This window comes from Acinonyx jubatus, chromosome C1, assembly GCF_027475565.1.
Source record: "Acinonyx jubatus isolate Ajub_Pintada_27869175 chromosome C1, VMU_Ajub_asm_v1.0, whole genome shotgun sequence".
NCBI lineage: Eukaryota > Metazoa > Chordata > Mammalia > Carnivora > Felidae > Acinonyx > Acinonyx jubatus.
Genome location: NC_069381.1, coordinates 127,282,975 through 127,297,229, shown reverse-complemented (window position 1 = coordinate 127,297,229; position 14,255 = coordinate 127,282,975). Strand labels below are relative to the sequence as shown.

At 41.1% G+C, this 14,255-nt stretch overlaps 1 long non-coding RNA gene across 1 annotated transcript in view; it reads left to right on the top strand.

Moving 5' to 3' along the window:
* LOC128314016 (uncharacterized) overlaps positions 1–13,482 on the top strand; it is a 142,593-nt gene extending 129,111 nt beyond the window's left edge. Inside the window, exon 3 of the long non-coding RNA XR_008295301.1 lies at positions 11,858–13,482. This is a non-coding gene — a long non-coding RNA (uncharacterized LOC128314016). The remainder of the gene's footprint in view (positions 1–11,857) is intronic.
* Positions 13,483–14,255: the final 773 nt, after the last annotated feature.

Here is a 14,255-nt window from a genome sequence, read left to right as displayed (position 1 = left end):
AGTGGATCTGATAGCAGCCAGTGACCAGCACAAGTGCTTACTATGCTGATTTGTTGTGAGAATTAAATTAAAAAAGTATAAAAGTGTAAAGCAAAACACCTAGAACATGTTAAATGCTCAATGAATGCCAGGTAATCACAGTAAAATAGTGAAAATAAAGGTATTTTCACTGCATTATGATATTATTATAGCTATTATGATATTGCATGTTGCATATTATATGATATTATTATAGTTAATATGATAGCTATAGGGTCAAAAGAAGGCTGGTATTAATGAAATCTTAAAGAGTGGAGACGATTGACTATGATCATTAACTCCCTTAGGACATCAGGAAGATTGGCTTTGTTTATGAGGAAGGTATTTGCTGGGAAATTATCTCTTCGGAATTCATCGGAGTTCATTAAATTCATGAGGAAGAACCATCAGTGGGCACCTGGGACTCCTCTAGCCTCTGAAAGTTGCAGAGTTAGCCACGGGCAAAGTCAGGAGGTCCCTGTCTCAGACAGTCGGAGGAAGTTACTAAGTGGAGTAGTGTGTGATGCCCTGGTTCTTCTTCAGTTCTACTCTCTAGCTCCCTGTGTGACTTTGGGTAAGTACTTAAGTCAGTGGGAGTTCAGTTTCTTCAAATGTGAAGAACTAGATCCCATCATCTCACTTCCAGTTCTAAAATTCTAAGGATACTTGAGTTTAAACCTGGTATTCAGAGATGTGGCTAGTATTTCCGGTTGGAAGCAGGATGCCACTTCTCAGAAATTTGGCACTGTGTATACCTCATTCTCTGATTCCATGGTACCACCCCTTCTCTAAATCCAAAGCTATTTTCCATTTTTAAGCACAGATTATACCATCAGAATGCACTCTTTGGAAAACAGAAGGAAATCATTCTAATTACCCATATGCTCTCAGGCAGTGGAAAATAATTAAGATCTATTTATCAGTATGGCTAATTAAAAACAAAAAGCATATGTGTCAATGTTTGTTTTATTATTTCCTATTTAGGCCTCTAAGAGTTTTCATGGATACCTATAGGACCTGAAGAATAAGCTCCTTTCCCAGCATGTTCTATAATCAGACATTATACAGGGGGTGTCAGCCAGTTTCAGTAGCTAGAAGATGGTCTTCCATAAACACAATTGCCCTTACATTTCAGAGTTATTAATTGTGAATCCATTTTGTGCAGTCAAGTGAAACTTGCAGCCAATGAACACAGGGTTAAAGAAGGAGGCATGATATGTACAAAGTGCCTACAAAACTTCTCTATTTGCCTAGTGCAAATAAATACTTCCATTGATCCAGTTCTAGCAGAAATGAAATGCAGATTGGGTCAAGGATGGTGAAAGTATGTGGCATTGACTTGTTAAGTTTTGAAAATTTGCTTTTGGGAATTCTGAATACGTATGTGAGCTCTCTTGCCTCTGGAATGTCATGCCACCAAAAAAAAAAAAAAAAAAAAAAAAAAGGCAGAGTGAGTTTTGCCTCCCACACATGCCTGCTGTGTATTACATAGTCTGCTTTTAACTTTGGATGCCAAAGGAAGCTCTCTTTGGAATTTCAAAGTTGGTTAAAACTTCACAGTATTTGCAGTATTTGGCCCTTTCACTCCTCAGATAAACAACAAAAAGCTCACCTGTTCTTCATAATATTGCTGTTAGAATCATTTTTCTGAAGTTCATTTTATCACCTTTTTATCTCTAGTCGGGATAAGAAATGAATGCATATTGGAATTTAATTTGTTTAGGGAATTCGTTTTGTTTAATTTGGCTCTAAAACACTCATGGCAATCCAGTATTGAGAACAGATAGCTCAAACTCCTTAATAGCCAAATCCAGAGAGATTTCCATAGTGAAAGTGGAGGGAGATATTGATGATATTCAAACAAATGATTTTAGAAAACTCATGGAATGAGCCAAAATTATATATGAAAACTCAAATTGGAATTAGAATTCAAAGCAAGGTCTCAGTGAATACGGGCCCTGAATACTGCTGCTAGGTGGCAGACAGAGGGAAGAATAAATGAGCTCCAGCTTTTGAGAAACTTAATTAAAAGTTATATCAAACCTGGGATTCTCCAGAAAGAATTTGTACTTACTTTAATAAAGGCTGTTTCTCCTTGAGAAGCAATTCTAATTTTATACCAGGGTTGCAATTTCTGTGCTGAAAATGGCCTTTCTATGAGATCGTGTTCATTTTTGCAAACACAATATATCCCCACCCCCAGGACCTTTCTCTGGCACCCAGACAGGAGAGCATTTGCCAAAACAATGATAGGGATGCTTAGAAAACAATAGCTCTTCTTTGAACTTTATTACTATGAGCTACAGTACAACAAAACTCCAGACCAAGGGCGATGCTGAGATAGGAAGGAAACTACATTTACCGACCAGATGGGAGATTTTCATTTCCCGTTTTAAAATTCTAGTAGCAACATAGAGCTGGCTCAGTGGTTGACAGGGGTTAAAGGTCAGGGGAGGAGCAGACTGTAAAGGAGAAGCAAGAGAGACTCCTTTTGGAGTGATGAACTCTGTACTCTGGGTGCCATGGTAGTGCATGTGTCAAAACCCTTGGAACTGTATGCCAGGAAGAGGGATTTTACTTTTTGTAAATTAAAAATTAAACAAACAAGCAAACATGGTCAACTTTGACATTTTTTAAAAGTGCATCAGTTTGGTTTTATGTTATATGTGTGCACCAGTCGACTTGACATTTACCCAGTACTTCTTTGCCTCCCTAATTACTATTTCAAAGACTCTTCCCTTCCACCTCTCCTTAGTTTCACCTCTTTCCCAGGGTTTGCTATGATTTCCTGATTTCTCTTCTTTTCAAAACAAAACAAAACCTTTGTGGACCAAGTCCTCAAATTAATGATGATGAAAAGAATTCAGACCTGGGCAAGAGCAATCTGATAGTGGAGAAAATGTGCTTCTGGGAAAAAATTTATAGAACGTTGGCAGGGACAGGGCGTCTAGACAGGTTGGTCTGATGGGGGCAAATTGCAAAACCAAAGGGTGGGGAATAGGGAAGAAATAAATAGAAGGCTATCATGATAACCCTGCCTTCTATTTGTAAAGTGTGTCATGGCTTATGATAATCTGAAACTGGCTCCTTTAATATGACACCTTGCTAATGTAGGTGGAGTCATTGCCGCCATCTTATAGATGAGAAAACTGTGGCCCAGAAAAATGAATTGTCCATGGTCACAAGGCTAGTACATGAAAAAGCTTGTACTTGAGCTGGGATTCCTGGTTCTAAGCACTGGTGTCAGGCTACAACCAACCACAGGTAGCCCCTGCTGTCCAGAGCTCCTGATAGCAGTGTCACACCCAGTGAAATCCTTGAGGTCCTTGGGGTCTGCTGCCCAAAGGACATGGGTAGGAAGTGAATCAATGATCTCCACTTTGGGCTTGTCTTTTAGGGATGGCACTGCAGCTAATTCCGGGTTGATGGGCTCACTCTTACCCTTTCAACTGGGTGTAGAAAAGCCACAGAAATAGGTAGCTCCAGTGGGACAGTGTTGTTTAAGTGAAAGACCACCTCCAGAGTAGGCATCATCAAACTGAAAATTGAAACGCAGGAAATAGTGCCTGAGATCTCATCTCCCATGTGCTGAAGGAGAGAAATTTGACCAATTCAAGGATGAACACGTAAGACAGGCTTTCTCTTATGAGGCAGGAGGTGGTAAACTAGAGATAAATATCTTTATTTATTCTGTGCCTTGTTTCACAAATGGTTGGAGAGAGCTGTCTAGGAAAGCACAAATCTGGTCCTATTAACCAGATATAGTTCAAGAAAGATGGGCCCCAGCACTTCCTGAGAAATTTCCTCAAGAGACTGGTTTTGCCAAATGTTGTATGTTTTGCCTTCTGTAGTGGATTCAGTATTTCTCAATATGTTTCAGAGTATAAATAGCAAACCAGTTGAGCAAATGCCCATCTGGTTGTCTGATCTCTTCTTTAAATGGAGAAAAAGAAGTTGTCTTTGACTTGAGAAAAAACGTAGAAGAGTGTTGGTGGCTCCATTCGAGACCTGACCTGGTCCTAGTAACTCATCAAGCAGCACCGGAGTCATTTCATCAGAGGGATGGTCCTCGCCCCCCATAATCCAGTCCCCTCCCTGGCCTCCTACAGCCTATTACTCTCCGATAGAACTTAGATCTTTTCCTTCAAAGTGTTTGTAAAACTCTCCCTCATTAGGCTGACATGCCACGGGGGCAAGGAAGCATGTGTTTGAGCCATGATTGGATCCCCAATGCCTCTCACCGTTCCTGGAACATGATAATAAGTTAAACTAATAGATGGACTGGATTGCAAGGGAGTGTCCATCACTATATTTCAGAAGAGCTGTGCTTCCTTTCCTTTGTAAGTCAGAGAAAGACTTTTCCTGTCTCTCTTTCATTCCTCATTTTGGTCAGTAGGAAGAATGGGCTTCATGTCAGTTAATTCTGGGTACATGGGCAGCCCCCCAAGAGTAGCATTGGGACAATGTAAAGTCACTCTTTCTGCCTTAATAACAGGGATAAAAGGTTTTCTCTTGTGAAACTTGGACAGGCTGGAAGGCAAAAGATTTAGGATGATTATTCCTGGGGTCTGCTCTATTTTGGTGTGAGATACTCAGTTTCCTAAAAGTAAAATGTGCAAAACATTGTAGAAAGAGCACTGGGCTTGTTGTAATCAAATCCTAAAAACAGAGCTGGAACTACTTTAGAGACCAGCACAGCCAGTGGTTTTCAATGTTCACCGTGTGTTAGATTCCCCAGTAGAGACTGATATAAATGTATGGATACCTGGGCCTCGCTGCTAGGGATTTGGATCCAATTGGTCTCTGTGGTATTTTGTCACTTAATTTATCCTTGAAGCTCTCCAGGTGATTAATCTGAATGGCTGGGTTTGAGAATGACAAACATGAACCAGACGTATAATATGCATTGGTCACTTGTTTCGGCCACCCAACATGTGACGCCCTCTGTGTTCAGGACTTCCCCCCCTTCCCCTCCCCCCCCCCCCCAGGTTCACCAGCTTCCCTCGCAGCTAGGACCAAGCCATCAGGGCCTTAAATCAGACACAGTCCTGGACTCTGAATGGGAACTGGAGACCCCAGGATGCAAGAGTCACCGAGACTTGTCTTTGCTGGCAGTGGCTGTGACACCAAGAATGACTTTGGGGCAGCAGTCAAATCAGGTCTAGTGTAGTATGTCTCTGGGGCAGCTGCAGCCACCTCACCACATCAACCCCAGTGCATCATCTCAGACATGGTTCTGGTCTGTCTTCTCCAGGCCTCCCTGTGAGACCAGCAAAGTCCTCAAGAGTATTAAAGTAATGTCTTTTTCCCCCACATTAACTAGACCCAGTTTGTGCTGCTTGTAAAGAAAGACCCTGAATACTGCAAATGTTTTTTTTTTTTTTTTTTCTCTCTCTCTCTCTATTTCTTAGCATCTTCTGGTTCTGCAAGTATCTCAGGAGCAACAGAGTAAGCCAGACCTGCAGTTTCCTGGGGTCTTTGTCCCCTTCAACCAGAGCAGCTCAATTTAACATTTTCTTATGAAAAAGTGTTTCTGAAAGAAAAACAAAGTTTAGAAATTACATTTGGGTGGCAGAGAAGTTCTTTAGTGTATCAAATTCCATTAATTTTTCTGGATTTCCCCTAGATACCAAGACAGAGCTATTCTTCCAGACGTGGGTGGGAAATTCTAGTAGTAAAGTGAGCCAGAGTGACTGCCTGCTTCTCCTCCAGAATTCCAAGTCCATTCAGTTCATATTTGTAACCAGGGGTCTAGAGACCCAGTGTAAGTTGTATTTCTGCCACTTCTTGTCCTTGTCACTAGGACAAGGACAAGGCAAATACATTATTTCCACTAAAATTAAATTCCCTTTTCTGTAAGATAGAACAACTAATACTTTTCTGTCAACTACATATGATATCTCAAATGATATAATAAATTCAAGTGGTATAATAAATAAAATCATGTACTTATAAATCATTCTGTGCATGCAAGATGAAATTATTATTACCAATACTGTCCATGTAATTTTAAATCAGTTGTTAAGCTTGTTTCCTGATATGAATGAACTGAACTAGTTTATCTGATGGAAGAAAGGGCTAGTTCTTATCACAGGGGGATGTACAGTCTTCTAGCATGGGTCTGTGGTTAAACTTTGAGGTGATAATGAAATCTTAAATAATATTTATACTTCAGTGGCTTGTATCCTTTGAATGACTTCTTGCTTTGGGTATATTATTTGCAGAGAGCCAGCAGTAATTAAAATGGTTGAAGGACAATATCTCTTATATTTTCATTTGTATAAACTTGTGTATTTATCATTACATACAAATATCAAAGACAAATTCTATTAAGCATCTTCTAAACACTATACCATATGATTCCATGGTCATATAAAAAGTAGATTGGCATGGATTGTTCGAGTCCTGATTATTAGCCTGAAATGCTTGGATTCTGCTCAGTAGTTAAGAAGCTGTTGTGAGGGGGTGCCCGAGTGGCTCAGTCGATTGAGTGTCTGACTTCATCTCGGGTCTTAATCCTAGGGTTCATGAGTTTGAGCCCCCCATTGGGCTTTCCACTCTCAGCGAGGAGTTTGCTTCAGATTCTCTGTCTTCCTCTCTCTCTCTGGCCCCTCCCCAACTCTCTTTCAAAAATAATAAACACTAAAAAAAAAAAAAAGAATCCATTGGGAGTATTTGAGATGCTTTATAAAATAAAAAGTGTTTTCTCAAGAAGTAAAGATTAATGGATAATAACTATTAAGGAATTAGAAGGGTATAATATAATTTAAAATTCCAAACTTAGGAAATCAAGAGAATGGCCTTGCCCATAGAAAAGAATGTCTGGATGGTGTTTTAGATGAACCTTTAGAACATGTAAAAGTTCTTCACATATGGCCAGAATGAAAAGAGGTGCAGTGAGTACAGAATATTCTTGATTTGTAAACACTTTTAACAACCACTGCCACCTGGTGGCTTGTGACCCTGTTTCCACTGAAGCGAGAAACTTGATTCTTGATTTCGGCAGGGCTGAAGCAGAATAAAAGGAACGCTGACATGGTGTACCTGAGATCTAAGTTTTTGGAGTGCAAGGGTTAAGAGCCATGTAACCTTGTTCAATGTTATAACATATCTAGATATATATATAGATATAGATATAGATATAGATATAGATATAGATATAGTCATCTAGCTATAAATATCTACATTTTAATGATTTCTTACAAAACTCACAGCCAAAGCTGAAATCCACCAAGATTTCTGATAGCAGTAGATATGGATTAAAACTGCAGCTCCCATCACATATGTTTACATCACTCCTGTTTCCTTTTGATTCAGTAAGCCTCGTATCTCTACTGAATTACTGAGTAATGGAAGACATACAGGAACCAAAGTAGTTAAGGAAAGAGGAAGTAACAGGTGGGCAGACAGAGTCACAGTGAGGAAGACAATGAAAATGGACAGCCTAAAACATTTTAAGAAGTAAACAACTGTATTTTTCTGAAACAACATCATGGTCTAGGCGCATAGCTGCTGTGCATCTTGATTCTGAGAGTGAAGAAATATTTCTTCTCAGGGCCAACATTCCATCGCTCGTAACTTCTTTTTATTTCCTGAGAACAACAGACGATTTTACGATTTCCTGATACGAATTCCTGATATGGGAATTCAACCATACTATCTACATGTTTCTTTCAGAAACTCCTTGTTCAAAGATTCCTCCTTCTGGGAAGGCTTCTAAAACTCTCCCCGAGAGATACAGTGTTTCTCTCCTCTGTGTCACCACTCTGCATTCCGTTTTCCTGTGTTCTCACCAACTCCTCATTTTACTCCTGTTAAAATAATGTGTATTATATCTGTTTAAGTGCATGTGAGTGTCACCATACTTTGGCCTTCAGATCAGACACTTTACGTTTCAGTTATGTATTCTGGGTATTCTATTGGTTGACAGCTGCTAGAATACATAATGCCGCTTTCTCACATCTCAGGAGGATAACTCTGGGAAGAAATGAGTAAGAGTGTGATGGATCTAGACACCAGGTTCTCTGAGGGTTAGGGAATGAAAACAGTTTATATAAATGTCTGCATGTTTGTAACACCCATGGATACTGAGCTCCTAATACTGAGTTTCTTTGGGTTTCGCTTGGGGTGCATTGCTACCAAGTTTGGCTTTTTCACCGAGCCTTCCTTTACTGACAACATGTAGACAGATTTTCTGGGACTTTTCCATCTCTCTAGAGAGGACTTCACTGTTGCCATGGGGTATAGCTTCTGACTGCTAGTCAGTGTTCTGGAAGTAAGGCAACACAGGATGTCCAGAATATTTCAAAACAGTGGGAGAAGGAAGCAGAAGAGTCAGAACCAAAGAAACGACATCATGAGAAACATTTGATTGAAGGGCGAGTCAAAGAAGCTTCTAGAAGCTGGAAAAGGCAAGAGCGTGGATGCCACCCTAGATCCTCCAGAAAGGAAGGCAACCCGCCAACACTTTGATTTTTAGCCCAGCGAGATGCATTTTGTACTTCTGGCCTCCAGAACTGTGAGATAATAAATGCACATTGTTTTAAGCCCCTAAATTTGTAGTAATTTGTTACAGCAGTAATGGAAACTAAAAAAGACAACATTGTATTGATTATTAAGTCCTCTTGCTTGATTGCTTTAGTTTAGGACATTTACTCTGGTCTTGTTGTCCTTGTCCCTAATCCCTGGTTCCCAGGAGTGGTTCCCTCTTCCTACAGGATATGTCCTCTGCTTTGCTAGAACACCCAGTCACCTCTCCATACTGCACGTGGACCAGTCCTGGCTTCTTATTGGCTTGGAGTCCCAGGACTGCAGAGTGTCGCTGAGTTAGCTCTGGCTGTCCTCCCTCACACTCACCGTTAGCCCCTGGAAAAGGGTATCGACAAGGACACCAAACCTCCTGAGAATCTTTGACATTGTATAGAGACAAAGAGGGTTGCATACTGTATCTTCTTTTCCCCCTTCAGGTTTCAAACGCACTTAGGTGACTGTCTTCAGCACATGGATGAATCATAGTTATCTCGATTGAACTCTCCATGCACAATTTTTAAACAAAAATGCTTTCAATTACCCAGCTCGGCTCTGACTGAATCCTTGATGTCAACCAGAAAAACTATCCTGCTGGGGTCCAGTTCTTGCCAATCCACAAAGAACTATTAAGTAAGGGCGTTTCTCTTAGAGTTGCAAAGTATTGCGGACTACTGAAAACGGGAATCTTTAGCCAGAGATCTAAGGGGGAAAGAGTAAGAGGGTCTATCAAGAACATAAATAATGACTGAGAGATCCCAAAGAGGCCTGCTGTGTGCAGAGGGCCGTTAGTAATGAGGAAGACGCCAGGAGTGACAGGAGAGACCCAGCAGAGGCAGGACTGTGCAAGACAGGTCAAGTTCATTGGAGTTCAGAATCTAAGTCATATGAGAAAGTGCCTGGCTTGATAGCAATTTGCCCCAATTACCCATTTCCCTCTGACCTCAGACTAAAATCTAATTATACTCAGCATGAGAGGAGGCCTGGTAGGAGTTTAATATCCACAACCTCTCTCTGATCTCCTTTACAGAGCACTAAGAGGTGGCCTGCGAATGTAAACGAAACCTGCAACCAGAATTTTGCATTAGGCTGGCAAAACCTCATTTTAGGAGACAACCACACTGTCAGGGATAAAAAGCAGATTCCCCTGTCTCCTGTGATTCTCCAGGGTTGTTTTTATTAACATGGAAATTTCCAAGGCTTTATGCAGGGCTTACATGTCAGGGAAAGAGCTGCTTCGCCAGCAGCAGAGCTATAATTGTCTCTTCTCGTTCCTGAACTCAGCACTTGGCTGTTCATTAATTAACGGTGTACCCCATGAGCATAGCATTTCCCAATGGTGGGCTCCTCAACAATTCCTCGGTAAACACAGTATCGCCTGCATTAGCGTTGCGGCTCCTTGCCGTCATGAACTTCTAATTATAATTTTATTCATCTTTTATTTGGCACATCTATATTGAACTTCTGGTGCAATAAGCCACTTTATTAGCTGCTGTGGAGGACATGGAGATCAATGAGCTGGAGTCAGTGGCTCAAGGTACTGAAAGCTGGCAGCTGGAGTGACCCCAGAGGAAATACAGAATGTGTGACTATTGCCTTCGTATTAAGAATACAACCCCCCGGGGCACCTGGCTGGCTCAGTGGGTTAAGTGCCCGATTCTTGATTTCAGCTCAGGTCATGATCTAACAGTTTGTGAGTTCGAGACCCACATCAGGCTCTGCACTGACAGTGTGGAGCCTGCTTGAGATTCTCTCTCTCCTCTGTCTGTCCCTCCTCTGCTCATTCTCTCTCTCTCTCTCTCTCTCAAAATAAATAAATAAAACAAAAAAAAATTAAAAAAAAAACAAGAATACAACCCCTGAATTACTTGCCTCTGACCTAAGCCTTCTAGTTTTACTATCAACATTTTATTATTATTATTATTTTTAATATTTTACTTATTTTTGAGAGGGAGAGACAGATAGAGCATGAGCAGGGGAGGGGCAGAGACAGAGGGAGACACAGAATCCGAAACAGGCTCCAAGGTGTCAGCACAGAGCCTGATGCAGGGCTTGAACTCACAAACCACGAGTTCATGACCTGAGCCAAAGTCCGACGCTTAACGGACTGAGCCACCCAGGTGCTCCCCCCCCCTTTTTTTTTACTAAATAATTTCAGTTGCAAAGTAGCAGCTTCAAGAAATGTTTGGGCAGTGCAATTAGACACTTTTGGATACTGTGGTTGGTGGCTGACACTCATAAAACCTTATAAGGAAAATGACATACTTTCCTGTTATATGTAGTCTGAATTTTCCCAGTTTTCACAGGACTCATAAATGAGGTTAAAAAATTGGCTATAACCTATGTTTTACTTACTTTTTCTTGTACTCACCCATGAAGGACTTCCAGGAACATGTGTATTTCCAGGCATTTAATGGACTCAATACTTTCCATTCCTGGTGGGCCCACACTGTGACCTTCTCTACAGTTGGGATCCCTGTGAAGATGAGGATATTTGGGCTGGGTATGTCAGTGAGCTACCCAAGGGGACATGCTTGTAAGAGACAGACGTGGGTCACACTTTGCACCTCTGACTCCAAGTGCAGCATCTTCTGTGTTAGAGCTAATCCATCTCTTTCTTGTCTAAATACAAAATCTAAATACAAAAATCATCCCATATTCCCCTCATGTATATTAGTATGTACTTTCACAGTCACACAGGCTAGCAGAGAAGGGCAGAGTGAGGGGGTCGGGCCTGAAAAAAGCCCCAGGAGACCAAAGGGCAGCAGTCCCTGAGAAGAGCAAACACAGGGGCTCAGTGTGCAGGCCTGAGGAGGGGGCATTGCCAAGCCCAGGCCTCACTATTTGTCTGGGATGAGCATAGCTGGGATAAAATTATGTACTTAAAATCTAGTAGAATCTAGTACATAGACCACAAACTTCATCACTCAACAGAAATCCATGCCAGTATTAACCTGTTGCCCACTCTATGCCAAGCATATATTCTGTTGTTTGGTCACTTATATGTATTTATACAATCTTCACAACAAGCCCTTAAAGTCATTTGGGACAGAGAATGTCTCTTGCTTCTTGTACCCCCTAACTACCTTGCTCATAATGTGTGGCTATTACACTTTGCTGTTTTGAATTCCAAAGTGAATGGAAATTCAATAATTATTAACCAAATGGGTCCTCCTTGAACAGGGCCAGTGCCTTTCCTTAGGATGTAATCCAGGAACGTCATTGTAATGAACAGTTCTGCAGTCAGTGACTGCTGACTCCCCTTTCCGTCTTTAAACATCAGTGACTGCATTTTACTTTTCTTCTTTTGCAGGATTAAGAAAGTCAAACCCTCAGTTTCTTGGAGAAAGTGCTCATCTACTGCCCAGAAATCTCTCTTCTGGGAAGGGCACGACCTCAGAAAAGTGATCACTTGACTTTTTCTAAGGTAGGGAATATTTCATCCCCCTTACTTTAAGCAAGTATTGAACCACATATTATTCCTGCGTGTTGCCCCTCTGTTCACTCTTAGCTCCTTCCTCCTGTCTCATCTTCAAGCGAGAGCTTCAGATTGCAAAGGAATTCTAACGGCCCTATCCTTTTCACTCTTGACATTTCTATGAGCTTCAACAAGAAGAATTCTGTTTCCCTGTGCTTACCACCTGAATTAGTGTGGACAGAAGGGCACATACCACACACCATTTGCAGGGACTATTTCTTATGATCAGTAATTTTAAAGCAATACACCTCCTCAGGCTCCTAAATATGTCATCCCAGGAGCTGCTGCTCCTGTTCTCCCTTCCCCTTCATCATCCGTGTGTCAGACATGCCTTGGGCCTGCTGGGCATCTGCTGTTTACCGGTGGGCCCCTCCCTGCCCCCGCCCCCTGGTAAAGCCCTCGGAGGAATGAATTATGGAAAACACAGCAGCTCACAGGGAATATGATCCAAAAATGTTTTCTCTCCCAGCTTGGCAAAAATAGGTAGTAAATTAACTAAAGGATTGCTCACTGTGGGCTCCACTCATAAGCATAATATTTAAAATGTAAAAATAAATAACTCCTTCTGCTCTCTTGCTCTCTAAAGTGCTCTGGATAGCTCAAAATGGTGATTTTTGTACGTTCTATTTAACCAACACAAGTTTTGAGAGTTAGCTGTGGACTGGACATTTGATATCATTCAGGAGGTATTTTGATGAATAAGGCATGGACCAGGCAAAGCCACAGACTTTTGTGGGGAGACAAACATGTAACAGATAAAGCAGAGTGTGGTTAGAACAATAAGCAATGCTGTTTACCAGTCGGAGTGCAGAGAAGGGTCACTTAATGCAGCCTAATCGAGTGCAGAAAAGGGAGACTAAGAAATTCCCTGGAAAGAAGAGGCACTGAATTGAGGGTTAAAGATTGAGTAGTTAGTATCTTTTAAAAAGGGAGGAGATTGGTAGAAAGGAGAAAAAAGAATTCTTAATTCTATTGTCCTCCAACTTGTGTGTATTATTAGCACACCCTGGGAAATCTCTAACTACTGCTTCTTTAGAATTCATTACACCTGCTGAATTCCATGGGCCTCCGCCCCCTTATAATTTCTGTGAATTTGCTTAATTAAGACCCTGTGATAGACTGGGCAGACATTTCCTGGCAATTAATAATCAGCTGGGGGAGCTTAAGTCTGGAAGCAAAGCTGTGAAAATATGCACTTATATTTATACAAAAAGTAGTCAAATTTTACCTTTTCATGTTTTGATCAGCCAAAAGTTGAAAAGCCACATTGTTGGGGTTGACAAGCTGCATTTACAGTTTGGTTCTTTTCCTAATCACTGAAAACCATCCACAAATAAACAGGATGAGAGAAGCACACACTTTGTCTTTGGCATTAGGTGTTTGGAATCCAAGTGAATTTCTGGAGAACTTTCCTAAGAGTAGCTGCTGGTTAATACTAGGATTAGTTACTTAGGGTTGTGGTGCAACCATCATAAAGATGCCTAGAGATGTAGAGTGGTATTATCGAGTCTGGTGTTTGTCACACAAGATGTTTAGGATTCACCAATCCAAAGCATAATAACTTAAATTATGCACAGAAATGACCATATAGTATGGATTATTTACCTATTGTGAATTCAAGAAGATTCCAGGCTTTGCCCCAAGTGTTTTTTATCTGTAACAATTTTAAGGCTTTGGAGATCCTTTCCTACTTAGTTTCTCTTGTAGGTGGACTGATTTCTTGCACCCGCTCCCACCATTTGGACTGAACATGACACTGGAGTCTTAAAGGAAATTAGGAATGAGGAGAAAATGATACAGGACAAGTTCTTTTCAGAAAGGAAAAGTAAAAAAAAAAAAAAAAAGGAAAAAGCTCACCCCTTCTTGCCTTAAGGGATCCTAAAAGGAGAAGATAAAATATAGCAGTAAAGCAAAAACGCTCTTACTTCTAATTCCCCACCTAAGAATCCTATACATCAAATGCAGAAGTCTTTTAGGAACATAGAAATGAGTGTGAGACAGCATGTAAATATCAAAGGAATAGCTTATTTTCCAGGACAGACTGTTGGGGAGGCTGCAGACTCCTAAAATGGCTTGTACTTCAGCCAAAGCCAGACCCCGTGTGGCAGTGAAGAAATCCTGTGGGGCTGGGGGATACTGCAGGTAGATTCAGATGCGCGAGCCTGAGATATGGGCCTGGTTCCTCTTTGTCTGCATTTGGTATGACAAGAATCCAGAAGTCCCCATGTGCCCT